Here is a 27,118-nt window from a genome sequence, read left to right as displayed (position 1 = left end):
GTGTATCCTAGTAGCGGTGTGTGTGTATACCCTAGTAGCTGTGTGTGTGTGTATCCTAGTAGCTGTGTGTGTATCCTAGTAGCGGTGTGTGTGTATCCTAGTAGCGGTGTGTGTGTATATCCTAGTAGCGGTGTGTGTGTATACCCTAGTAGCTGTGTGTGTGTGTATCCTAGTAGCTGTGTGTGTGTGTATCCTAGTAGCTGTGTGTGTGTGTATCCTAGTAGCTGTGTGTGTATCCTAGTAGCGGTGTGTGTGTATATCCTAGTAGCGGTGTGTGTGTATACCCTAGTAGCTGTGTGTGTGTGTATCCTAGTAGCTGTGTGTGTGTGTATCCTAGTAGCTGTGTGTGTGTGTATCCTAGTAGCTGTGTGTGTATCCTAGTAGCGGTGTGTGTGTATACCCTAGTAGCTGTGTGTGTGTATTGGTGTCAGCCATCTGCTGAGAGGGAAGCCCACTTCTATCCTGAGAAGGACACAAATATCTCTGTAAATACCGGTATCCAGGGAAGCCTGTACAGACCATGAGTCCAGCAGGGGGCCACATCCTCCCGATCCGCTCTCTACTAGACATTTCCCCCTCCCCTCCTCGCACTTTCCCACACTCTGCAGTCTTGAATGAATCCCTGCTGGCGCCCCGCCCCTCTGCCCCGCAGCGATTGGCTGCCTTGGTAGCCGTCTGCTTGCAGCTGAATCCACGGTTTGATGGTGGAGCTGACAATCAAAGCGGCGTCTCCGCCCCCTCCCCAGCAGGTCAATGAATTGACAGAGCTCAGAGCTCAGGCAGCTGTGAGAGCTGGAAGTCAGAGTACAGGATCTGCTGCTGCATTCTTCTAGTGGGAGATCTGATCTGTGGAGGACCTTGGGAGGGAAACCAACACATCCTGCACTGTATATGTGTCCCTGACCTATGTCCATTTACTATGGTGAGTTCCTTTGTGGATTGCATGCATCCTCTTAGTGCTGTGTGCTATGTGTGTGCATGGTGCTGAATTCTTCACATTGTCATATGTTATGTCTTGAGCTGGTCCCAGGGATGTGCTGATCACACATAATAATGGGTGTCATGTTCCCTTCCTGCTGATGGCACAGCTGGGATCTGCTGCAGTTGACTGTTCATCTTGAACTTCTGCTATGAATGAGCTCTCAGGAGGGGGTCTGATCTTTGTTGTTGTCTGTTGTCTTGTCTTTAAACTTTATGATCGCCCAGCACACAGCCCATGCAGATTCCTCACTGCTATTGCTGAAGCTTTACAAGCCAGTCTGACCCATCTGTTAAAACACAACATTGAAAGGAGTCAGACAATCCTGGGAAATACTTTGTCTGCCTTCTGTTTTATTCTGTGATGTGCAAATGGATTACACCTTGTGACAGATGATCACACTGGAGAAGACATGGATCTCTGACAGGGCTCATTAAATTGCTGCATCCATACCTGAAAAGTTTCGCAGACGTTGCTGTAAATTGTCACTTGTATGCGTTTAGGTGTTAAAGATGATTTGTGTTACACGTTGGTAGATTTAATATTTTGTGTAAGTGTCAAATGGTTTTTGTGATGCTGTAGAATGCAGTGGCTGTCAAGTATCGCTGGCACCATCTGCAGTCCTGTGTGTGAAAAGAGATGGCAAAGTATCCATAGTGGATCTGGATGATGTCCCATTTAGACCCCATGGCTTGTCTCATTAAGTAGGTAAGGCTGGTGACTACGTCTAATTAAACTGTGATGGGCGATAGTTTGTTTCATGTTAATTTGAAGTGGTTTATCAGTCTATGGGTATTGTGGATAAATGGTGAAGATGTGCATTCTATATACACCTGGGAGGTGAAGATTATTATTCTTGACCAGCCAAATTTAAGCAGGGTTTCTTTAGAGGTTACTAGGGGGTCCTTGAGCTGTGACTAATTGACCTCCAGTCTGATGGTGCCTGCATTGTTCTGGGACCAACACCACTTGGCAGAGCCTGCAGCATGCCATTCATAATCCTTTTAGTTATCTGTAAGAGTGGCATTCTGACCACTGCTATAAGTAGGTCATTCTTCTTACTAACTGCCCCCAGTGGCCGCCACTGTGAGGGGCATTTTCCCCCAGTGGCCGCCACTGTGAGGGGCATTTTCCCCCAGTGGCCGCCACTGTGAGGGGCATTTTCCCCCAGTGGCCGCCACTGTGAGGGGCATTTTCCCCCAGTGGCCGCCGGTGTGAGGGGGCCCTTCTCCCCAGTGGCCGCCGGTGTGAGGGGGCCCTTCTCCCCAGTGGCCGCCGGTGTGAGGGGGCCCTTCTCCCCAGTGGCCGCCGGTGTGAGGGGGCCCTTCTCCCCAGTGGCCGCCGGTGTGAGGGGGCCCTTCTCCCCAGTGGCCGCCGGTGTGAGGGGGCCCTTCTCCCCAGTGGCCGCCGGTGTGAGGGGGCCCTTCTCCCCAGTGGCCTCCGGTGTGAGGGGGCCCTTCTCCCCAGTGGCCTCCGGTGTGAGGGGGCCCTTCTCCCCAGTGGCCTCCGGTGTGAGGGGGCCCTTCTCCCCAGTGGCCTCCGGTGTGAGGGGGCCCTTCTCCCCAGTGGCCTCCGGTGTGAGGGGGCCCTTCTCCCCAGTGGCCTCCGGTGTGAGGGGGCCCTTCTCCCCAGTGGCCTCCGGTGTGAGGGGGCCCTTCTCCCCAGTGGCCGCCGGTGTGAGGGGGCCCTTCTCCCCAGTGGCCGCCGGTGTGAGGGGGCCCTTCTCCCCAGTGGCCGCCGGTGTGAGGGGGCCCTTCTCCCCAGTGGCCTCCAGTGTGAGGGGACCCTTCTCCCCACTGGCTGCCAATGAATTGTTTTGTAGCAGGGGTTCCCAGAGGCCTGAAAATTATTTTAAGGTTTCCTCTGGGATAAGAAGGTTGCGAAATACTGATCTAGATAGTGAAAAAGGGAATTGCATCAATTTAAATCTCTTGACATTCTCGCCACTGGAAAATGTTAAGTTCATCTACATATTAAATCTTATCCTTTAAATACACACAGAAGCATTTGTAGACAGCATAGTTATTCCGTCACTCCATTGCCCTTGATAAATGACTGATAAAGAGTGAAATAAGAAAACATAAGGCCCTCATCTATCTTATTACCTGCATAGTCTACTTTCTGTCATAAGGGTAATTTGCTGGAAAATATCATCTAATACTTTGATAGAAATGATACCCCATGCAGCTAGATTGTAGTGCTAGCTTCCTTCCAAGCTTCTGCAAGTCATACATACAAACCGCTCATTATCAATGCTCTTATGCACATGACAGATTAGCCATGGGGCTCTGCCAAGTGTGACTTCGTTCTATCTCACAATATAAACTTCAAACATTTGCACATAGGAGTAATTTATGAGTGCATAAAGTACGAATGCCTGTCACACAATAGTATGCTGGGCTGATGACCTTGAAAGCTTGATTAACAGTTTCCAGGCCAGTGCTATACACAGTGCATTGAGTAGCATAAGGGGGCATGTCAATGCCAGGCTTGGCATATACGGTAAATCGCAACGGCTCCGGTTTGTGCTTGTGTCCAAATGATACAGGCCATCAGGGCAGTAATGTTTTGGAATTGAACCAGTTTTATCCAAGGGTCAAGTGCAGCATATGTCTTTTTTTAAAGGACTCTTTATTAAAACAGGACATGTAGGGGATGAGCAAGTCGCATGGTCTCAAATACTCTACAACATGCAGTACTAATCCTGTACTGGTCATAACTATTTGCATACTAGTACTGTCCTAAAAAGAAATATTAGTCTGTTGATCAACAAATATATAAATTTTGTTTTATTGGTTATGTCTATTTTTAGTTCCTGCAAAGGAGGTGTGTGGGCTATAAATAGAACTCATAATTGTCTCCAGAGGTGGAGTTCTTTGAAGCAATGAATAATACTGACTGTGAAAAGAGGTTATGTATGCGTGTCCCCAAGATGTATTGTAGATGTAAGCATCGGGTTTAATTGAGTTTTCAGTGACAACATAATCTTGACGATTGGAAAGGTTTCCTGATTTGTTTGTCTCTCTGATCCATGAATGTGTGTAGGATGTTTATCCACTCTGAAGGATAACATTACAACAGTGCAAGATATTATTTATGCGGGTTAAATAAGACTAGATAAGTAAAAATCAGCTCAAACTTTTTTGGAAAGGATCAATATCTACTTAGCTTTTAATCATTTATTATTATTATTATTATTATTTACTTGTTTATATTTAGGTTCTCTTAACACCTGTTCATTTTTCAGTTTCAATAAAATGTTTGACACTTTTCTGCCACTATTGGCCCATTAGAAAGTCCTTCGCCTAATTCATTACTCTTGTGGCAGTATTTAACCCAAAATCAAACATTTTGGACCCCTTTCACATGGGCGCCTCAGCTAAGCGGACTCCTCTTGCTCAGCGGGGGATCTCTCTGCTGATCCACGCTGAGCAGGCGGATGACAGGTCCATGTTTTACTTTGCATAGCAGTCCAGCTACCCACTATGGGGCAATCGGATTGAAACAGACCGCCTGTCCGTTTCCATTCTATCCGCTGAACGGATGGGGAATAGGATCACAATCTGTCTGTTTTTGGCAGACAGGAATGGATCGGATGGCAGCGGGTTTCCACTGACATCCGTCGCTCCATAGATACTGGAGGGTCCGATCAGGTCCATCTGAAAAACTGACAGGTGGACCTGATCAGGCAGCCCACGGGAAAGGGGTCATATTATATTGCTGCTTACCATTTCTTAGATATGATAGCTGCACTGGTTTTCTTTTTTTAGGCTTTCTTCTATTTTCATCTGATCCAGTCCAAAAAAAAACAAGCTCTCTAGCATATATATATTATTTATCATATATCAGTTACAGAGATGAGACAAACCATTTATCATTGACAGGGATGCATACAATGATCAGCTTTTATTTATGTAAAACTTTTTTTATCCCAAAAGGGGCAAAAAACTGTTGATGTACAAGCCTTTTGGTCAGAAGTCCACCGTATAGTCGCGCAAATTACCACTTACAATCCAGAATTCACCCCAGCCCAATTTCTCCTACACCTCTCCCCCCTACCACACAAAACGTATCATAAATCACTAATGATGCACTTGATCAACGCAGCAAAACAATGCATCCCTATACACTGGAACTCAACAAAGATACCCACTCTTAAAGAATGGTTCGTCAGAATACAAAAAGTAGCAGAAATGGAAAAACTAATACACACCGCAAGAGACTCGCCAACGAAATTCAGCCGTAAGTGGGCCTGTTGGACACACTACCAGACTTTACCTGAATACCAAGACATACTAAATTCTCACACATAAAGGTTAAGATACACCGAATGCCATAACCTACATATAACCTAAAAATATTCACTAATAATACTGCAGTCAAAATACCAAGGATAGATACCATTCACAGAGGGAAGTCAGAGACCTACCATCCTACCCCCCCCCCCCCCCCTTCCTCCCTCCCCACCCTTTCCTCTACCCACCTCCCACCTCTTCTTCTCCTTTTCTACAATCGCCATCTAAACACCCACATAAACACATAGTCTATCCACTTCACATACCAATTAACCACCCAACCTACGAAATGCATTCCAGAAATTTACGAAGCTGCCCTGTAAGCTTAATGAGCTACCCCATAGACATTGAGTGATAAACATAACACATTTCCGATAAAATTCTTATTTAAATCGTACACATGGGTTCTCGTGCTGAATATAGAATATACTTTAGTGGAGTAATAGCTATAAGGTAATTAGGACTCATTTGAGGATATATGTTGGGTTGATACCCCTCTCATAACCAGTCAAGTATGGAAGTGATTATCATTACTAGCTGGGACTTTTGTTTTGGAACATATTCTATAATTTGAAAAATGTTATTTATATGCATTGATAAATGTAAAATGTTTGCTGTAAAGACTTTATAACCCTCAATAAAATACTTTGAAACAAAAAAAACTGTTGATGCAACTGCTTACTAAGTGATGGCGATGGCTGGAGTTTAGCTTTAATTTAGCTTTGATGCAGCCACCACATCTATTAGTTATTAAGCTGCAATATATTACATTTTTTTGTTTCTGGTTTAATTCCGCTTTAAGTCTGCATTCACACCTGAGCAGAGTGGGTGATTTTTTTTTTTTTTCAGACCCTTTATAACAGGGATATGCAATTAGCGGGCCTCCGGCTGTTGAAGAACTACAAGTCCCATGAGGCATAGCAAGACTCTTGACAGCCACAAGAATGACACCCAGAGGCAACAACAGCTGGAGGTCCGCTAATTGCATATCCCTGCTTTACAATGTTTCCAAGTGTTTTTTGCATTTGTATCAATCTTCAGGCATATGTTTTGTGGGCTGGGCAATTCTAGAAGAGAGGAGTTCATCAGGAACAAACTCTTGTAATGCAGGTTTACAGGCTTTCCCATTGGGTCCCTTTCACATGGGGTGAACTCCGTTTTGATCTGTCTGCTAATCAGAGCAGAGCGGGCAGAGGACTGGTCCATGTCCTCTCAGTTCATGCAGAGTGGACACAGCCAGGTGCAAATATACTTTGCTGTCCGTTTACACCCCACTACCTCTGATCTGATTCCCCTAGACCAGTGATGGCAAACCTTGGCACCCCAGATGTTTTCAAACTACATTTCCCATGATGCTCATGCACTCTGCATTGTAGTTGAGCATCATGGGAAATGTACTTCCAAAACATCTGGGGTGCCAAGGTTCGCCATCACTGCCCTAGACGAAAGGAGACAGATTCTGGATCCCCTTCTGTTTATTTTTTTGCAGGCCGGATCGGAGGTAGGTTGGTGTAAATGGATACAAGTCTGTTTATACCTACCTGTCTAAAAGGATGAATAGACTGTCTGATCAGGTCTGCCTGAAATACTGACAGGCAGACCTGAACGGCACAGTTGTGTGAAAGGGGCCTAAAAGTCTCTGGGGCCAAAAATGCCTGAACATGCTAAAAAAAAAACTCATGTAACTTTTGAGCATAAGGGCAACTGAGCAAACAAGTGGGAACAGGAGAAGCTGCTTTTACAGCTGAGCAGGCGTTTTAGAAGCGTTTTACAGCTTCAGGTTTTTGGGGGTTTTTTTTGTTTGTTTTAGCTGTTTGTATAGAAAATGCACAACAAAACACTTATAAAACTCTCATGGTGCACATTTTCAAGCATTCCCATTGAAGTCTATGGGGCCCATTCTGCCTAGAAAAAAAAAAAAGCTCATCACGTTCTTGAGCGACGGAACGCTCATATGTGAACAGGGGCCATTGATATGATTGGGATTTGGCCTGTTGAGTATTTTAGAGTTTCAAGCAGAAAATCGCTCAGGTGTGAACGGGGCCATGGTATTCTGCGTCTTTAGCATAGTCATACGTAGCGAAACAAGCAGAAAAATGCTCAAGTGTGAATGGGGGCTAAGGCTATGTTCACACTGATCTGACACTGAAGTTGCACAACTTCTAATCCAACACTGCCCTGCGACAAGTTTGACTTCCATGCGACTTCAATGAATGGGCTTAGACTTTGAGATGATTATGACTTGTCATTTGACCAGGCAAAACACTTCCTTTTGCTTCTGGTATGAAGGAAACCTCACGCCTTATTTAACAAACAAAAAAACGGCATGGGGGGGGCCTGTTCCCCTGTGTCCCGCCCCCCCCCCCCCACCTTCCCGAGGGTCTGGTATGGATTTTGAGGGGAAACTCAACGCCAAATAAAATAGAAAATAAATGGAGTAATAAAGGTAACGATTCTCGGTGTAACATCATATTTCACATTATACAAAAAAAATTGGACTAACTTTACTGTTTTCGTTTTTTTTTTTTTTTTTTTTTTTTTTTCCAATTCATTGAAGTGTATTTTTTTGCAAAAAATTGCGTTTGACCAAAGTTCATCCCTTTTTGATCTAACAGAACTAAATGTTACAATGTTTCCTTTTTATCTCTGCACTGAGCAATGTTGCAAATGGTTGTTTTTTTGTTTTTGTTTTTATCACAGCTGTGAGTGAGCAGAGAACGGCTCTGCACTTTTTACACAAATAAATCATGGAAATGACACCTTAAGCTATGAATGCAATCTAGACGTTAGGGGGAGAACCTCTGGGAGAATCTAGGATGGAAAAGGACCTGGGGGTGCTAGTAGATGATAGGCTCAGCAATAGCATGCAATGCCAAGCTGCTGCTAACAAAGCAAACAGAATATTGGCATGCATTAAAAAAGGGGATTAACTCCAGAGATAAAACAATAATTCTCCCACTCTACAAGACTCTGGTCCGGCCGCACCTAGCGTAAGTATGCTGTCCAGTTCTGGGCACCAGTCCTCAGGAAGGATGAAATGGAGCGAGTACAAAAAAGGGCAACAAAGCTAATAAAGGGACTGGAGGATCTTAGTTATGAGGAAAGGTTGCGAGCACTGAACTTGTTCTCTCTGGAGAAGAGACGCTTGAGAGGGGATATGATTTAAATTTACTTATACTGAACTGGTGACCCCACAATAGGCATAAAAGTTTTTCGCAGAAGGGAGTTTAACAAGACATGTGGCCACTCGTTAAAATTAGAAGAAAAGAGGTTTAACCTTAAACTAGGTAGAGGATTCTTTACTGTATAAGAGGCAAGGATGTGGAATTTCCTTCCACAGGCGGTGGTCTCAGCGGGGAGCATCAATAGTTTAAAAAACTATTAGATAAGCACCTGAACAACCACAACATACAGGGATATACAATGTAATACTGACACATAATCACACACATAGGTTGGACTTGTGTCTTTTTTCAACCTCACCTACTGTATAACTATATGTAAGATCATGAGGGGGGTTGAATCGAGATTGCTATATATTTTTTTTAACGATTATTCGTGCAGCTCTACCAGAACCGTATCCGAGCACGCAGCCTGGCAGGCCAAGAAGGGGGGGGGGGGAGTGCCCCCCCCCTCTTCTGGACCATACCAGGTCACATGCCCTCATAATGGAGGGGGGGAGGCGCTCGCTCGTCCCCCGCCCCCCCCTTTCCTGTCCTGCCAGGCTGTGTGCTCGGATAAGGTTCTGGTAGAGCTGCACAAGTCCTTTTATTAAAGATGAAGAATGTCCCCTGTCATAGCTCCATTGTTTCTTCTTTCTCCGGTTCTGCCACCGATGTTCTCTCCCTCCGGTGATGTCTTCTCCCTCTGATGTCTTCTCCCACACTGGTGTCTTCTTCTTCCACCGCCAACCTGCTAAAAATAAAAAAACGCAGTCCTCTTCTGACGCTGGTTCTCGCCGTTGTCCGCTCCGTTGTCTGCCAGTTCTTATATAGCTATGGGGTCTGGCCATCCGGTGATGTCACGCGGAGACTCCGCCTTCTTGTGACATCATGGGCCGGTGGCTAGAAATTGCATCCTGGCACCTGGGCCCACATAAGAGAAGGGGTTTTGTCATTGAAAATAAAGCTCTTTTTTTTTTTTTTTTTTTTTTTTTAGTAAAAAAAAAAAAAAAAAAAAACAAACTGGCTCTTAACTTTTTTTTTTTTTTTTTTTTTTTTTAGCTGGCTCCTATATTCAAAGCAAATTTGTCAAGCCTTACTTTAAAGCAGACTCTAAATTTAGTGTACAGAGACAGGCCAGAGTCATCGGTGGTGGGGGTGACTGTGTGTTATCATTAATATTGTGTTTTTTGCCTCATTGCTTGCAAAACTCAGGCTGTCAGGGTCCTAGCTAACAATGACGAGGGGCTGAACTTGAACAGTGCATGGGGGCCTGATAGAGATGCTGAGACTAGATCCCTATCGGGTACACCTAGTTCTGACAGCAGATGGGTGTGGTCAGATTCCATAGCAGTATTGGGCTATCTAACACATAGTTGCCAACATTTCCAGAACCTTAGTGTAGGAGGAGTCTTATGTTAATTAGGGGTATATTAATTAGGGACATTCCTTTTGTGCGTGTGTCCAAAGCCGAAAAAATTGCAGCGTGTGAAGCTGACAGGCAGATCTGATGGGACCCGCTGTGTGAAAGGAGCCTCAGTGATGGTGTCTGCAAAGAGCGACTGTGAGAAATTGTTTTTTAAAACTGCACTGCCCAATTTCTCACAGTCCAGTGACTACTGGATAAACCTTCACCTTTACCATCAGAGCCCTTCTTTACCATCAGAGTCCTCCTTTACCATCAGAGCCCTTCTTTACATTCCGAGTCCTCCTTTACCACCAGGGCCCCCTTTACATTTCGAGTCCTCCTTTACCATCAGATCCCTCCCAGTGCTGGAACTGTGCATAGTGGGTAAGGAAGTTCTACGTACAAGCTAAGAGGTGAAGAGAGCACTGCAGTGGAGAGCAGAATAGTCTCTGCTGGGACTCTGGCCACCATACTGCTGTCATGTCATGTGCCAAGCATGGAAGGAGGTTGAAAATACCGTGGGAAGGGTACACTGACTCTGACTGGACTGACCTCCCACTGATGTCATCATTGGAGCCTGCATATTACAGGACGGCTGCATCCCCATCCCTACCCACTCGCATAACCTAGGCAGTAAGGAGAAGACCGGTTCCTCTTACCTAGGGGATGGTCTATCAGAACTCCACAACAGGATAATGGCTAATAAATGTTACTGCTGGGGGAAGAAATTCGTCCCGATCTCTGTCTGCAGAGTTGTCGCGGCCGGCGGTGTCGTGATCGGGTCCAATATTCGGGACTTTGGCCGGGTCAAGGAGATGCCGGGACATTTGACCAAAATCCGTGAACGTCCCAGCAAATCCGTGAGTATTGGCAACTATGCTAACAGCTAAAGAATCTGTCCAATGTGCCCACTGTCAATGGGGAGATGGACCTGATGGGGAACTAGTCTCTAAGAGTTCCATATCAGGCTCCGCCTACCAGCTTAACTTTTTGGCTGATGCGCCTGGTCGTGTGACGAGTTCACTGACCAAACAAGGAGCTCAGTAACGCTTTAGTGCTGGCCGCCTTCTGTGACAAAGTGATGTGCCTGTTCCCGACAAGTACATGAATCTGTTTCAAGAGCTGACAATTGTGGTGCAGAGTTGCACATTAATTCAAAGTTTTATGAATTCCATGAATCCATATACCACATAAAAAAAATGCCTTTCAATTATGCGTTTCTTTCCTTTTTGTTAACCTCCTATGCACTGAAGTGTAATGTGTTTTAAAGGGAACCTATAAGTGTACATTTTACACCGTGTATTATCACGCATTCACAAGTACTCGCCATCCTTAACACTTTACACATTTTGTATTTAGTTACAACCGAGACATAAATGTTGATTTGCATTTTTTTTTTTTTTGTCTCTAATCTGTAAAAAATAGTTCATAATGTCAAAGTGGGGCATAATTCAACATGGTTTTTTTTTTCAAATTTTATGCAAATAAATAATGCAAAGTATTCACAATCTCCGAACAAATACATCTTATTCTGGAAGGCCTGCAACATATGGGGGACAGTGGAGCTATCAATACAAGACCTGTGTTAATATTCTGGAGAAGCATTAATTAAAGTGTTACTTTAAAATTACAACCGTAAAATTAGTCTGTATATGCAGTAAAGCATGCTTGTTATACTCACTGTGGAACCTAAGGGGTTAATCCTCTGCATTGTGTAAAAATAAAAAGGCTGTTTGATCCTCCCCTTCTTCCACAGTCCCCAATCCATCTCCTAATAGAACAGGGCCTTGGGGGCACTCTGCATATGCTCAGTTTGGTGTGTATTGCTGGAGAGGTGTGGGTTTTTTTTTTTTTTTTGTGGGAGGGTGCATGTGATTGGCACAGAGCCAGTCGGCACTGTCCAGACAGAGTGTCAGGGGTCCTGCAGCCTCATAGGACAGTCAGAGGAGAATGAACACCTACAAACTTTAACCAGACACTCCTAGAAGTCATAAGACTGCTATATACTGCTGATGAGAAAAGGTACAGTATTTATCAGTTTATATTTTACTAAAATGAATTGCAATTGAATGTATTGTGTACTGTGGGAGACCAGATATAGTAAATGCAGGGTCCCGGGTTTAGTAACACTTTAATGCTGGGTTCACACTATTGCAAATCGAATGCGGATTTCTCCACATCCAATTTGCATAACAGGAGAGTATAACCAACTCTCAATGTAGCCGGTTCACACATCTCCGGACGGCCACAGAATGCATAGCAGAAGTGTCCTGTGCATCTTTGGCTCCGTTTTTCATGTCCGAATTTAGACAAAAATTTGGACCTGAAACGGTGAATGGGGACGCAATGGACTCCCTGCTGCGAGCCGCACCACACACAGTGTGAACCCAGCCTAAAGTGGTAAACCTCAGACATGAAATATGAACAAAGCATATCACTCTATAGTGTGTACTTGTCTCTATCCAGGGCACTAAGTGTCAATTCTGTCTGCTGCTTTGTTCCTCTACTATCGGCATGAATCACTTTTGACAAACTTTCCTGACCTCAAGAGAAAAAAGGTGACGGGAGGGATCTCCAGCAGATTGGCAGACTCAGCTCTGTTCCTCTGTTCCTCCAAATCAGCTGTTAGAGCTCTCCTTATAAAGTGCTGCAGTGTGTAATTTCAGCTCTCTACCCTGTTGTGTGGGTTTTTTTTTTTTTTCTCTCTAACAGCTCAGACAAACTTTATAAATTCTGGACTTTGGCTATGGCCAGTCACTTCACTGGGTATATGTAAGAGTTTACAACTCTACAGAGGTTGGAAAGGATATGATATAACTGCTGCCTGGCCCTGATGTGACCCATCGGGTGACTGGGGATTTAAGGCATTAGTCAAAGAAGCAGCTAAGATGCCAGAAGTAATGATGCATAACTGAGATGGGAGAAAACATCCTAGGGACAACTATATAACACACAAGGAAAAGACATACTTTTCTGAAAAATCATCACGTCCTATCCCATGGCATGCTACACAAACTGCAAAGATGTGGGAAAATGTCTTTGGTCATCCTGCAAAATGCTATGTGTGATCATCACCTCAAGAACACCAGCATGTCGTAGGTGTGTTTTTATTTTTATTTTTTTGATCAGCGGAGACTGAAAACCTTGCTCAGGCTTAATGAAAAATAGACGGATCCAAATACTGGGAAAACCTGAGGCTGGAGCCTCCAGCAGGACAATGACCCTATATGAAGCCAAGTTACCTTTTTGTGTGCTTTATAACCAGAATGTCTTAGACTGGCCGGCTCAAATTCACACATCTATTCAATTGAAAGTCTGTGGGAAGTCTTGAAAATTGCTTTAATAATAACATTTAGTATCTGAATAGTGCGTGTGTTGTGTGGTGTTTTTTTTTTTTTTTTTTTATGTATTTACTTATAATATATTCTATATTTACATGCAGATCAATCCATTCAAGAAGACTTGAAATTGCTTTAATGGTGGAATTCAGTATATGAATACATTTTTATGTGCGTGGCTTTATTTATATTGTTCTCTATATTTTACATGCAGACCAACCAATTCAACAAACGTGGCATGATAGAGGTTCTGAAATTTGCACATTATAGTTCTGGTATTGTTTTCCCAAACCCCTGCTGCAGTTACTTTTTTTTTTTTTTTTTTTCTTTTTTGGACAGCTTGGTCTGCATTTGAATATGAAAAAAAATGAATTCATATACAGAATACTGTGACTGCATGTATTGTATCCAAAAGAAAACCTTTATTATTTTGCAGGTTACCATTTCTCACCCCCCCCTTTTTTTTTTTTCTCCTTTCTTTTTTTATTTATTATTATTATTATTATATATATTTTTTTTTTTTCTATTTTCATTATTTTCAGTAAATCTGATGTTTTTCAAAAGGAAGTTCTCCAGCAGAATGTATATCTTACAGAGATGAGACAAGCCTATTTAACACTGGCAGGGGTGCTTGCGATGATCAGCATTTATTTGTGTAAAACCTTTATCTCAAAAGAAGAAACTTGGGTGACTGCTTATAAGACGTGAGCTGGAGTTTGGTTTCATTTTGTTAGTGTATTTAAATCTGTTAATACTCCCCTCCTCCCAGACTGACACTTCTTTTGTCCAGAGGTGCCCCCTGTGCTCCTTCATCCAGAGTTTGGGGGCACTTTAATACAGCGAGGGTGTTGCTGACCAGATCATCAGGGGTCTAAACATAGGGGGGGAGCCTAAGTGAAGAAAACTAATGCAACCACCACATCTAATGATTGGTAAGCTGTGATATATTACATTTTTGGCTTTAGGTTTAATACCACTTACCAGGGTACATCTTTTTTTGTGACAGTATTTTATTTTAATTTTAGTCAGAGTGTGAAAAAAACAAACATAACAAAAGGGTGTGAACACTTATTGGAAGCTTGCTGTATTTCCTGAAACTCCTTCCATATTGTACTGTCTGGTCTCATGGGTTCAAAGTAAAGCCATAAAACTGCTGTATTGGAATCCATTTTACCTTGCAACAGCGATCTAAATGTATTTTTGATTGGAACATCTGGCTAATTCACCTGTGTGCGATGCAATTGTAGGTGCCTTACCATTGAATTGGATAGAATGTGCGTTTTGATGCAAGTGCATTAAAGATCCAGCATTTTCAAATTTTTTTTAAATGCACTGCATGTAAAATGCACACAAAACACACACTCCGTGTGCTTTAATACCAAGGTTTTCTGGCCTTGAAAATATCAAGTGTAAAGCCTCGTACACATGATCAGATTGTTGACCAACAGAGTGTCAGACTTTTGTCAAAAGGGCGTGTGCCTGGATCTTGTATTGCATACTAATAGCACACAATTGTCGACCAACAATCACGAACGTAGTGACGTACTACATGGAAATTCAGCTCTTGAGCGCCACCCTTTGGGCACCTTCTGCTAATGTCGTGTTTTGGTGAGCATTGATTCCAAGCATGCGTGTTTGTACTTTGTACTTTTGTGTGACGGACTTGTGTACAGACGATACGAAAATCTGACAACAGACCGTTGTCTGCTGAAAATGTACTAACCTGCCAGCCAACATTTGTTTGCCGAAAATTGGACAACAATTATCTGAAGGAGTGTACTAACAGTTGGATATTACAATCCCCTGCCAACAATCGGATCGTGTGTACGAGGCTTTAGACTCGGTTTACACTGGGGCGACTTAGTCGCCTGATGAGTCGCGCTCCATTTAGTGCAATGGAACCATTCTAATCAAAGCGACTCAAGACGCTCCGACTTAGAAAAAGGTTCCTGCATTACTTGGGGGCGACTTCAGTGCGGCCTGCATTGACCTTATTAAAGAAGTCATTTGCAAGCTGAGCTAAAGTCGCGCTGTGCGGGGCGGCTCAAAAGTCGGGCGACTTTGAAGCCGCTCTAGTGTGAACCGAGCCTAACAGTCATTTGTTTTGTAAATAAGTGCTACATGGTGGGAAATGATAAGGATCCGTGAAGCTTCATGTGTTTTTAAATTCTGTTCCCTTTTCTCTTTCTCATAAAACCTGTGGGTTTTGTAGTTCCTTATTTTGTTATACGTGTGACACAACTTTCTTTATGATGACAAAGCAAAGGAAATTGTGTCCGAGAATGTTAAGTCACAGTACATGACCAGGGTCACCATGGAGGAGTGTCCCTGCAGGCTAGAAATGTAATCTGATTAGTGGCAGATCATAACTGCTGATCTACGGTAAAACTGAAGGCATCTCCACTTTTTTTATATGAATTTAAAACGTAAAAAAAAGATGTCCTACTGCATTATACATGCTGGCCAGTAGCAGAAATGGGGATGGTAAAAACTCCATTTCAAACATTTGTCTAGCAGACTTGACTGCTAATAAATGTTGAGATCTCAGTAGACTCTGGATTGCAGATGACAGAATCCATCCATCAAGTTCATCTGATACAGATTGGACTAGTTTGGAATTGTATTTTATAGCTCAGTCTGTGTTTACTCCACAAGATATGTATATATTTATTTCTAATTTACACTTGCTTCGCCTTTAACACACATTAATGTGCCTACCGCTTCAACATGCTTTTTTGATGTGTATTTGATGCTTCGATGATGCGCTTTTGAAACTTTATTTAACCACTTCCCGCCCGGCCAATAGCAAAATGACGGCCGGGCGGTGGTTCAGTTATCCTGACTGGGTGTCATATGACTGGGCGTCGCTGCAATCGATGGTGCGGTGTTTCAGTCTGACACACCGTTACACCGATCTTGGTAAAGAGCCTCACGGCTGATCACGATGTCAACAGGAAAAACCATTGATCGGCTTTTCCTCACTCGCGTCTGACAGACGCGAGTAGAGGAGAGCCGATTGGCGGCTCTCCTAACGGGGGTCTGCGTTGATTGTTTATCAGCGCAGCCCCCCCTCAGATGCCCACACTAGACCACCAGGGAAAGGGGCAACATGTGGATGGCCAGGTATGTACCCCATGGCCATCCACATGTGCAAATTATGCCCAATCTGTGCCAGTCAGTGCCCACAAATGGGCACTGACTAGCAACATTGTGTAAGATATCAGTAAAGCCCAGCAATGCCACCCATCAGTGTCATTAGTGTCATCAGTGCCCATCCGTGCCACCCATCAGTGCTACCCATCAGTGCCGCCTATGAGTGCCCATCAGTGCCACATAACATGCCCATCATCAGTGCCTGTTGGTGCCACCTCATCGGTGCCGTATTATCAGTGCCCATCAGTGCAGCCATATCAATGCCCGTCATTGAAGAAGAAAACGTACTTATTTACAAAACATTTTTACAGAAACCAAAAAAAACTTGGTCTTTTTTTTTTTTTTTTCAAAATTTTTGTTTTTTTTCATTTGTTGCGCAAAAAATAAAAACCGCAGAGGTAATCAAATACCACCAAAAGAAAGCTGTATTTGTGGGAACAAAATGCTAAAAAATTTGTTTTGGGTACAGTGTTGTATGACTATGCCCCCAGCTCTGCCAATGCCCCGCTCAGTGGTGACCCCCTGCTCTGCCGATGCCCCGCTCAGTGGTGACCCCCTGCTCTGCCGATGCCCCGCTCAGTGGTGACCCCCTGCTCTGCCGATGCCCCGCTCAGTGGTGACCCCCTGCTCTGCCGATGCCCCGCTCAGTAGTGACCCCCTGCTCTGCCGATGCCCCGCTCAGTAGTGACCCCCTGCTCTGCCGATGCCCCGCTCAGTAGTGACCCCCTGCTCTGCCGATCCTCCTCTCTCTCTTTGGTCCCCGCTCACCCCCCGCTATATTGCTATCACCTTGTGGGACATCTGCTAGTTTCTCCTGCTCTGGTCCCCTCTCTCCAGTCCCCGCTCACCTTCCATTTTTATAGTGTTCCCATGTTGCACACCATGCGTGCCGTCTGCTAGTTGCTTCGCTCTGGTCCAGATCCCACTCACCATTCTTCTGCTCCACACTGCACACCAGATGTGACGTCTGCACCAGACACTTCCAGAATCTATACACATGAACTGGACATGACTGCTGAGGTCTTTCTGGTTCACTTCTTGGTTCACCAGTACACCCTGGGATCTTTCATACCTACAAAACAAAGAAAAGCCAAACCTGAATAAAAGCCTCTAAAAAGCTGCAGGTGCTGTAAGTGAGCGTTATCATAGACTTCTATTGAGGCTTTAAAGATGCGTTGATGCACCAAGAAAGCCAGGGCAACATTTTAGATGCAAAACAAAGCAAACACAATATGTAAACAGGACTGGAAACTTGCCATTTTATTTAGTGAGCGGTGTTTTGATTGGCATTCAGTGCTCTTTAAAAAAGCGTGTCTAATACCCCCTGTCCTTGAGGGTTGGCTAAGCAACCAATCGGATACTTGGTAGTACCACATATGTGATGATTGTCGGAGGTGCCAGTATTGCTACGTTCCAACTGGAAAAAAATGCCCTACATATACCGTATAAACTCTGTGTGTGTGTGTGTGTGTGTGTGTGTGTGTGTGTGTGTGTGTGTGTGGTGTGTCAGGGAGGTTCTCTTGCCAAATAGTCAGTGCAAAACAGGAAATCTAATGTTTCCAGGATCTGCATGACAGAAGAATATGTCAACACATCCACCATGTCTGACTAGGGGATAGCAGACCTTATATCTGGGTTTATGCTGCAGCCTCTCTCCTTGTGACTTGCTACCAAGTTCCAGTGTGATCACTGTAGGAGAGGAGAGAGGGGGAATCATCCACCTTTGGGCAAAGTCGCATGACTGCAACTTCTTCTTTTTAATGACAAATTAGAAGAGCTTATGGTGGTTTTTTTTTTTTTTTTTTTCAAAAGGATACTGTTATATAAAGTGACATGTCAGCTGGGTGTAAGAGTGCTGTTAATGAACAAAGGTTTGTTGGGGGACCTACTGTTACTTAAAGGATATCCTAAATACATTAATAAAACTGGAATGATTGCAGCTTGCCAGTTCTTGGATGTGGCGACTGCATTATTATAATTTTTTTTTTTTTTTTTTCAGGCTAAGTATTTTTCCTGCGAGGAAAGAAAATACATGTTGATCTTACCAGAAGTTCATTGTCCTTTTTAACTTCCTGTGAACTAAGCTAAAAATTAAATATTAGCCTCCTTCAGATCTCTATGTAAACTACAGCACACTGTCTCACTATGTTATGTGGAGGAGGTGTGTGCAGTCCAAATCAGGAGAGCGGCTTCGTGTGAGAACGCTGCTCCTCCATAGATACAGTGTAGTGAGTGAATGTTGTCATTCTAGGACATAAAGTGTGTTACTGGTGGAGTCACCAGATAAAATAAAGAGATGGGGGGGGCCTGAAAATTAGAAAACCGGTTCACACTGGTGCGACATGTGTTCCGACTTTGGGAGCACAGGTCGCATGAGAAAATGCGCCCATTGGAGTACAATGGAACCATTCTAATACGAGCAACTTGGGTCTTGGGAGACTTGAAAAAGGTTTGACTTCTGTTAAAGAAGTCGTATGCAATTCATGCCGAAGTCTCGCTGGGATGTCGGCTTCAAAGTTGCACGAAAGTCACTTGAGGTTGCGGCAGTGTGGACCAGGCCTTTCTGTGCAGGCCAGAGCAGAGTTGGCTATGGCAGGTGTGTGTGTTTTTTGTTTTTTTTTTTCTCAACTTTATGTGAAGAGACATGCAATGCTGTCCAGTACAGCACAGAAAATTGTAAACTTGTTGCACTTTTCTGCACTGCAAGGCACCACACATCGCACCAGTGCTGCGGTGTGAACTGAGCACATAGACGATAAATAGCTTTCTATGTGCTGTAGCGGTGACCTGTGATTATCCAGTGCAGGAAATACGCAGGTTACTTTACAGATTGTGAACGAACCCTCCAGTGAAGGCTTGGCGTTCTCTTCTAATGAAACATTGGCCTCACAAATTTCACCAATGTCATCAGCAAGCTCTGCGCATACATTATTACTGAACTAAGACCCTGCAGAAGCTGGCCATTGTCAGATCAGGAATTTACAGCTGTCTAATTGGACCTCTGAATTAAACGAAGAAGAGAAGATGTGTATGAGCTGTGTTTTCATATCTCCCAATTCTACCATTGGTCTCACAAGATTGTAGAAAACATTCTGCTGCCTCCACATGTCTAGTGCTCTGTATCTGCCTGATAAGTGCAATGTGAAGATGAAGTGAACTGATAGAGAGGCCTGTGAACAGGAAGGAAGGGACCTTCCCTTTTATTATCAGGTCATCATGTGCCACCTAAGCAAGTTTATACATCACAGACCCACAATATATACAGTATGTGTACATGATAGTATTGCATTTGCAATGTGAAATTCATATAAGGGAGCAGTTATATTTGCCTATGGATTTATATTTCTGTCCACCCTGTTATGAAATTTACAGCTATAGAATGTAGGAGTATAGTGGTGTCTTCTCTCCATCCACATGCTCGCTCCTGGATGGTGAATAAGTTGCAGCAGACTGATGGGGTAATCTCTCTGCTCTTTGCTTCAATCAGCATGATCTTTGTCAGCACATCAGCATGTAACAACACCTGATTGTCTCACAGTCCTGCTCCTCCCTCTCCCTGTCTTAGTAGTCATGTACACAGGATTGCAAGAAGCTGATATGATGTTCAGGTACTCACCCAAGCTGCATTACTTTTTTTTTTTTTTTTTTTTTTTTTTTATTTAAAGTGACCTTAAAATGATTCTACAGGCAGAAAGTTTTTTATCCTAATGCTTTTTGTGCTTTTAAGGTAAAAACCTTCTGTGTGCATCAGCCCCCCTAATACTTACCTGAGCCCCATCTCGATCCAGCAATGTTGCATGAGAGTCTCGGCTGTCCTGGACTCTCCCTGCTCATTGGCTGAAAGAGCACCATTGGCTCCCACTGTTGTCAGTGAGCCAATGAGGAGAGGGAGGGGGTGGGACCAAGCAGCGGCTTCCGTGTCTCAATGGACACACCGAGCACCGGCTCAGCTCAGGTGCCCCCATAGCAAGCTGCTTGCTGTGGGGGCACTCAGCAGGATGGAGGGGCCGGGGAGCGCCAAAGAGGGACCCGAGAAGAGGAGGATCTGGGCTGCTCTGTAGATTCAAAAAAGACTTTAAATTCAGTTTAAAGGCTATTTTTTTTTTGTTTGTTTGTTTGCCAATATGTACTTCTGATTTTAAGATTTATTGTGTTCACCGTTTCTTCATCTTTCAAAGTTTTGCTTTTCCCTGTTTCTGGTTGCTCCATTAAGGCTCCATTCACACAAGCCTTAAGTTGCCTGACTTTGGAGTGCAACTTTGAGGCAATTTTTGGATGGTTCCAACTTGGATGTGGCTTGTTGTCCTTCTGCAATGTCAGACCCACTGTTGCATGAAAAACATTCAGGTATGACTTTCATGCAACTTTTAAGGGTTAATATTGAATGGCAATCAAGTTGCATGACAGTCGGACCAAAGTAGTGCATGAACTACTTTGAAGTTGCTTCGACTTTAAAATTTGCACATATGTAAATGGTTATTATTGGAAAACATGGGGTATGATTTTGTCATGCTACTTTTATGTCCAAAGTCGCATGACAAGTTGCACAAGTGTGAATGGGATGTAAGTGCCGACCCCAACTTTGGCGACACCTTTCCCTCGCAGGGCCCTACAGAGTCGCTCCTGTGTGGGCTCCCGGCCAGCTGTGTGCTACCATTAGAAGTATGTGTTCATTAAAACACACAGCTTCATGGCAAGCCACTCCCTTTCTCCCTCCTCCAGTCTCATTGAGGAACAGCAGCTTGCACCTGTGCTGTCCCTCTGTTACCGATACTCAGTGTGTGTACTCCCCCAGAGGACGTTCAGAGAAGCTGCGCTGAGAGGCCCAGAGGCGATGGCGTGGCATTTGAGGGGAAAAAAAAGTAAGTGTTTTTGCCCCTATATGAAGAAAATGATGCGCTGGAGAATGTTACCAAAGGTACTCGGGGTCCATTATTTAACCAAATTGAGAGCATTTAATCAACTTTAATGATTTTTTTTTTTTTTTTTCCCGCAAGTACCTAGCTGTATCTATTATTGTCCTTTCTATCTGCCTAAAGTCCAGGTTTTAAACATGGCTGAAAGTTTCAGACATGGTTATTGGACTTCTGTACTAAGGAAATGATTTTTGCAGACATTGTCTGAGATCACAGGATATTAAATATACAGATGTATTTTCTTATTTTAATGTCAGATGTGGTTGTCAGAGGTATGCAGCATGTGCACTGTGATTGTCAACACAACAATGACCTTTTCACTCTTGTCACTGTTTTACTATAAAGGTAAATCAGAAACGTGCACAAAAAGTCAATTTAATATATAGTACATTTTAGGTTGCTAACTTTTCATTCTGCTTTCACAGCATACAGTACATTTGTCACGTGTTATTGCTTTGCCGTAAGCTTCTCTGTATATCCTCTTCACATTGCATGTTATACAGCTACAGAGTGCAGAATATTAGTCATTATCTAACAGTTCTGCAAACCGAAAACCATGTCTGCTTCATTTGTTCATTTTTGTTTACCCATTGAACCCCAATGAATATATGGACTGCATCTTTTTTTTCTTTAACCAATGAAACCATTAACACTAACCAAAACAAAGTACACCATGACCAATAAGTAACATGGCAACTGTTGGATTTTGGGAAGGGGTCTTTGGTGTCCTCTAGCTTAAGTATTGACTATGATCCAACCCTGTCCCCAGCTGCTCCCCTCCAACTCGAGGACCACTTCATCGTACAATTTTCTGACTTTCCAATGGTATAAACCCTAGTAAAGACAACCAATTCCATAAGGAGAAGCACCATACCAACAGATGGACCCTACATTTTGTAATGATCCCACTGTTCCACAGACCTTTAAAAGTCCCCATGCCTATCAGACTTCCACAACAAATCTTCCTAAAATCTGACCCAGAAGACTTACAAGAAATTAAAGCAGGTGGGCACAACTTTCTCCTCTGAATTAACCTTCTGAAATTATCTTGCAGCAAAAAAACAAAGCTCCAACCCCTGCAACGTGAAAATTCCCTTGCAAAGCGAACAGCGTACAGGCAGTCCCCGAGTTACGAACGGGTTAGGGACTGCCGGTTTGTTCTTAAGTCGTAAATGTTCTTAAGTCAGAAGCGCATGCGCAGAACGGCAAAGACGTCGTTTTCCGATGTTCTGTCAAGTAGCTGCGCATTCGCAGACATCGTTTTCCGAGTTGCCCGCCATCGAAAAGTGGCCGTGCGTGCGCAGAATGTCATGCCGCCTCCTGTTTGTAAGTAGGAGTCCTTCGCAAGTCAGAGGTTCGTAACTCGGGGACTGCCTGTATTTGCCTTTAGTAAGTCGACCCCAAAAACTCTAACAAGTTTATTTTTAAGAAGAGCTATAGGCAAAACTTTATTTTTTTTTTCCATTTTGGATAGAATAAGGGAAGATTATAAGGTTAAAATGCATAGGCAGTAAATAGAGACAATACCATAAGGAGACAATACCATAAATAGAGACAAGGTAGGCTTTTGCCTGTAAGCAGCTTGGTTAGGCCACAATATAAGAGGGAGAGATGAGGCAGGTTTTATCTTGAAACAAACATGAGAGTTTACAGTATTTTCTGAGAGAGAATAGCCACAAATATTGTGCAGTGGCAAGACCGTATTTAAGCAGATTGGTTAGGTTGCACTAGTAAAGGGAGAGACAAGATAAAACCTTGAAATATACTTTGAACCTTTAACCACTTGGCGTATGCGCTATAGCTGAATGACGGCCACAGCGCGGACCTGAATTTCCAGGAGGCCGTCATATGACTGCCTCCCCTTTTATGCACTCCCTGCGCGCGCCATGATCACCGAGTCACTGAGACTCAGGTGATCACAGATCCGAGTAAGGGCCGATCCTGGCCCCTTACCACGTGATCAGCTGTCAGCCAATAACAGCTGATCACATGATGTAAACAAAAGCTCGGTAATTGTTGTTGTGTGTGTTTTTTTTTTTTTTTTTAAAGCCGATCACTGGCTTATGTGCAAGGGACATCGGTCCCAAAGAGGAAGAGGCAATTCTGCCTGATCTGTGCCTGCCAATGCCCATGAGTGCCACCTATCAATGCCCACAAGTGCAGCCAATCAGTGCCACCAACCAGTACCGATCAGTGCCCATCACTGCCACCTATTGGTGCCCGTCAGTGCCGCATCATCAGCGTACATCAATGAAGGAGAAAAATTACCTGTTTGCAAAATTTTATTAAAATTTTTTTTTTTATGACAAAAAATAAAAACTGCAGAAGTGATCAAATATCACCAAAAGAAAGCTCTATTTGGGGGGAAAAAATTCTAAAAATGTAATTTGGTTACAGTGTTGTATGTCGTGCAATTTGTCATTCAAAGTGCATCAGCGCTGAAAGCTGAAAATTGGTCTGGACAGGAGGGGGGTTTAAGTGCCCAGTAAGCAAGTGGTTAAAATAGTGGCAAATAGCCCCTAATAATAAGGGGGGGGAGCAACAATAGGACTGATTGCCCCAAAATTATAGCAATTAGAAAAGTACAGTTTTCCCTAATCTTCTCCTATGCAGTTTGCCAGCTCTTCTCCTATGCAGTTTGCCAGCTCTTCCTATCCTTGCCTTACAGCAGCTTTAATACACTGACACATTAAAAAAAAAAAACCCTTGGTGCTTCTACAACCTGGCAAAAATTATGGAATCACCAGTCCCTGAGGATGTTCCTTCAGTTGTTTATTGTTGTAGAAAAAAAGCAGATCACAGACATGGCCAAAAACTAAAGGCATTTCGAATGGCAACTTTCTGGCTTTAAGAAACTATAAAAGAAATCAAGAAAAATAATTGTGGTGGCCAGTAACAGTTAGATTTATGAAACAAGCACAGGGAATAAATTATGGAATCACTCAATTCTGAGGAAAAAATTATGGAATCACGAAAAACAAACAAACAAAATAACACTCCAACACATCACTAGTACTTTGTTACACCACCTCTGGCTTTTATAACTGCTTGCAGTCTGAGGCATTGACTTAATGAGTGATAAACAGTACTCTTCATCAATCTGGCTCCAGTCTTCTCTGATTGCTGTTGCCAAATCATCTTTGCAGGTTGGAGCCTTGTCATGGACCATTTTCCTTAACTTCCACCACAGATTTTCAATTGGATTGAGATCCGGACTGTTTGCAGGCCATGACATTGACCTTATGTGTCTTTCTTCAAGGAATTTTTTCACAGTTTTTGCTCTATGGCAAGATGCATTATCATCTTGAGAAATGATTTCATCATCCCCAAACATCCTTTCAATAGATGGGATAAGAAAAGTGTCCAAAATTTCAATGTAAACCTGTACATTTATTGAAGATTTAATGACAGCCATCTCCCCAGTGCCTTTACTTGACATGCAGCCCCATATCATAATTGACTGTGGAAATTTGCATGTTTTCTTCAGACAGTCGTCTGCATAAATCTCATTGGAACAGCACCAAACAAAAGTTCCAGCATCATCACCTTGCCCAATGCAGATTCGAGATTCATCACTGAATATGACTTTCATCCAATCATCCACAGTCCACGATTGCCTTTCCTTAGTCCATTGTAACCTTGTTTTTTTGTGTTTAGGTGTTAGAGATGGCTTTCTTTTAGCTTTTCTGTATGTAAATCCCATTTCCTTTAGGCGGTTTCTTACAGTTCGGTCACAGATGTTGACTCCAGTTTCCTCCCATTTGTTCCTCATTTGTTTTGTTGTACATTTTCTGTTTTCATTGCTTTAAGTTTTCTGTCTTGACGCTTTGATGTCTTCCTTGGTCTACCAGTATGCTTGCCTTTAACCACCTTCCATGTTGTTTGTATTTGGTCCATGTTTTAGACACAGCCGACATAACAACCAACATCTTGTGCAACACTGCGTGATGATTTACCCTCTTTACCTACATAGTAACAAGCAGATTTAATCTGATGCAGGTGTTAGTGTTTGTAATGAAAATTTACAGGATGATTCCATAATTTTTTCCTCAGAATTGAGTGATTCCATAATTTTATTCCCTGTGCTTGTTCTATAAATCTAACTGTTACTGACCACCACAATTATTTTTCTTGATTTCTTTTAGTGTTTCTTAAAGCCAGAAAGTTGCCATTTGAAATGCCTTTAGTTTTTGGCCATGTCTGTGATCTGCTTTTTTTCTACAACAATAAACAACTGAAGGAACATCCTCAGGGACTGGTGATGCCATCATTTTTGCCAGGGGTTGTATACCTGCTGGCCAAAGTTCAAAGACCATGCAGTGCAATATGGTTTAAATGCAGATCCAAATCTGTCCATAAATTCACTGGAACTGCAAATCTCAAACCCCCAGGATTCACTTTGAACCTATGATAGCAGTGAACCCAAACCTCATCCCTCCATGACTGAAATGAACTGAAATTTAAAAAATGAAAGGGAGAGCCAGGCAAGGGAGGAAAAGAGTTAAATGATGCTGGATGTCCTCCAGCCAGGAAATTAGGCTGGTTCTATCTGACTTGCTGCTAATGCAAATGGAGAAACTTGTGCAGTGATTTCAGACTACGCATCACATTTTCAGTACAGTAAAGGGGCCTGTACAACTGTGAAAGACAGAAGGTAAACCTGGAGATTGGCTTTAAGTCATTGGGTGGCCTGGTGGGCAGTTTTTTATTTTATTTTTTTGGTTTGGTTTGTTTTTTTTTTTTTGTCTGAATGAACGGGGACTTTGTTCCCACTATGTAGTTTATTTCTTGACTTTTAGCTCTGTTTGCTGTGCACACCTTTTACGAATGTTCTTTCACTGAGAAAGTGTAAAAAAAAAATCAACACTTATGTCCCTCCTCTCCCCATTGATTAGTCTGAACCCCTGACAATTAACTGTGATCACATCCTCTTGAAAGAATTAGTAGACTCAAAGCTGTCCGGTATTCTCTAGCTGCCCTGCTTTGCTCCACAACCCACTGTGTTGACATGAGATGTGCATGTATACATTTATGCTGAAGATATAGTAACGTTTCAAGAGGTTAAAAGCCTGAAGTAGACTATCTTCTAGTCCCAACTGCTCTTCTCCTCTGTGACATCTCACATTCAAGGGTCACTGATGGATCTGGTATCAAGCTATATTTGCTGCTATAAACATATGTGTTCCAAGATTCCAAATGGAGCAATGTTACACAATCTCTGTTTAACCAAACCCTGGGTGATCTAGCCTGTTATGGCCATATCTGGAGAAAATTTTTTTTTTTATAAAAAGCTTATTCACTAACCAAAAATTCAAGACTGTTCTACCAGCATTGGAGTGTTGGGGAGCTACAGTATGATTTGAAAACTAGAACTGCCGGCATAGTATGTCCTATTGCCGACTGCCATCTCTGAATGACTGAAGAAAAAAATATGGCTTTCTTCAATACAGGCTACAGGTATAACAATTGCCACCATGTATTGCACTGAAACTGTAAATGTAACCAAACTAGAATATAGCCTTTTGTAGTGTAACCATTAGACAGTGGTCTTCTTCTTTCTTCTTCCTTTTTTTTTTTACGTTAGAACTACGTTAGAACTTAAACAATGATACTTGCTATATCGATCTTCTCAGATCTATGTACTGGAATAGATAGATTACTGTTCTTGATGGTGAAGCAGAGCAAAACAAGTGTAATTTATGGATGTACTGTATGCATCTGTGTATCTTTTCAGATCAATACCATCTTCGTAGCCTAGCAATTTTCCTATTACCCAACCAGGAAACAGATTTAAAATATTTTTCTTACAAGATCTTATATGCTACATACAAATAAAAATATGACCTGGAAATACATATTGGAAATTTG

At 42.9% G+C, this 27,118-nt stretch overlaps 1 protein-coding gene across 2 annotated transcripts in view; it reads left to right on the top strand.

Annotated features, from left to right (window-relative positions):
• Positions 1 to 737: 737 nt before the first annotated feature.
• Positions 738 to 27,118, top strand: part of MARCHF3 (membrane associated ring-CH-type finger 3) — a 318,136-nt gene continuing 291,755 nt past the window's right edge. The window contains exon 1 of one of the 2 annotated variants that reach the window (XM_073624875.1): positions 738 to 922. The gene's annotated coding sequence lies outside the window, so the exon portion shown is untranslated. The remainder of the gene's footprint in view (positions 923 to 27,118) is intronic. The other variant, XM_073624907.1, reaches the window with a different exon arrangement.

Source organism: Aquarana catesbeiana, linkage group LG01 (genome assembly GCF_042186555.1).
Source record: "Aquarana catesbeiana isolate 2022-GZ linkage group LG01, ASM4218655v1, whole genome shotgun sequence".
Classification (NCBI taxonomy): domain Eukaryota; kingdom Metazoa; phylum Chordata; class Amphibia; order Anura; family Ranidae; genus Aquarana; species Aquarana catesbeiana.
The sequence above is the reverse complement of the archived record's forward strand: the minus strand, read 5'-3'. Positions and strand labels throughout refer to the sequence as shown.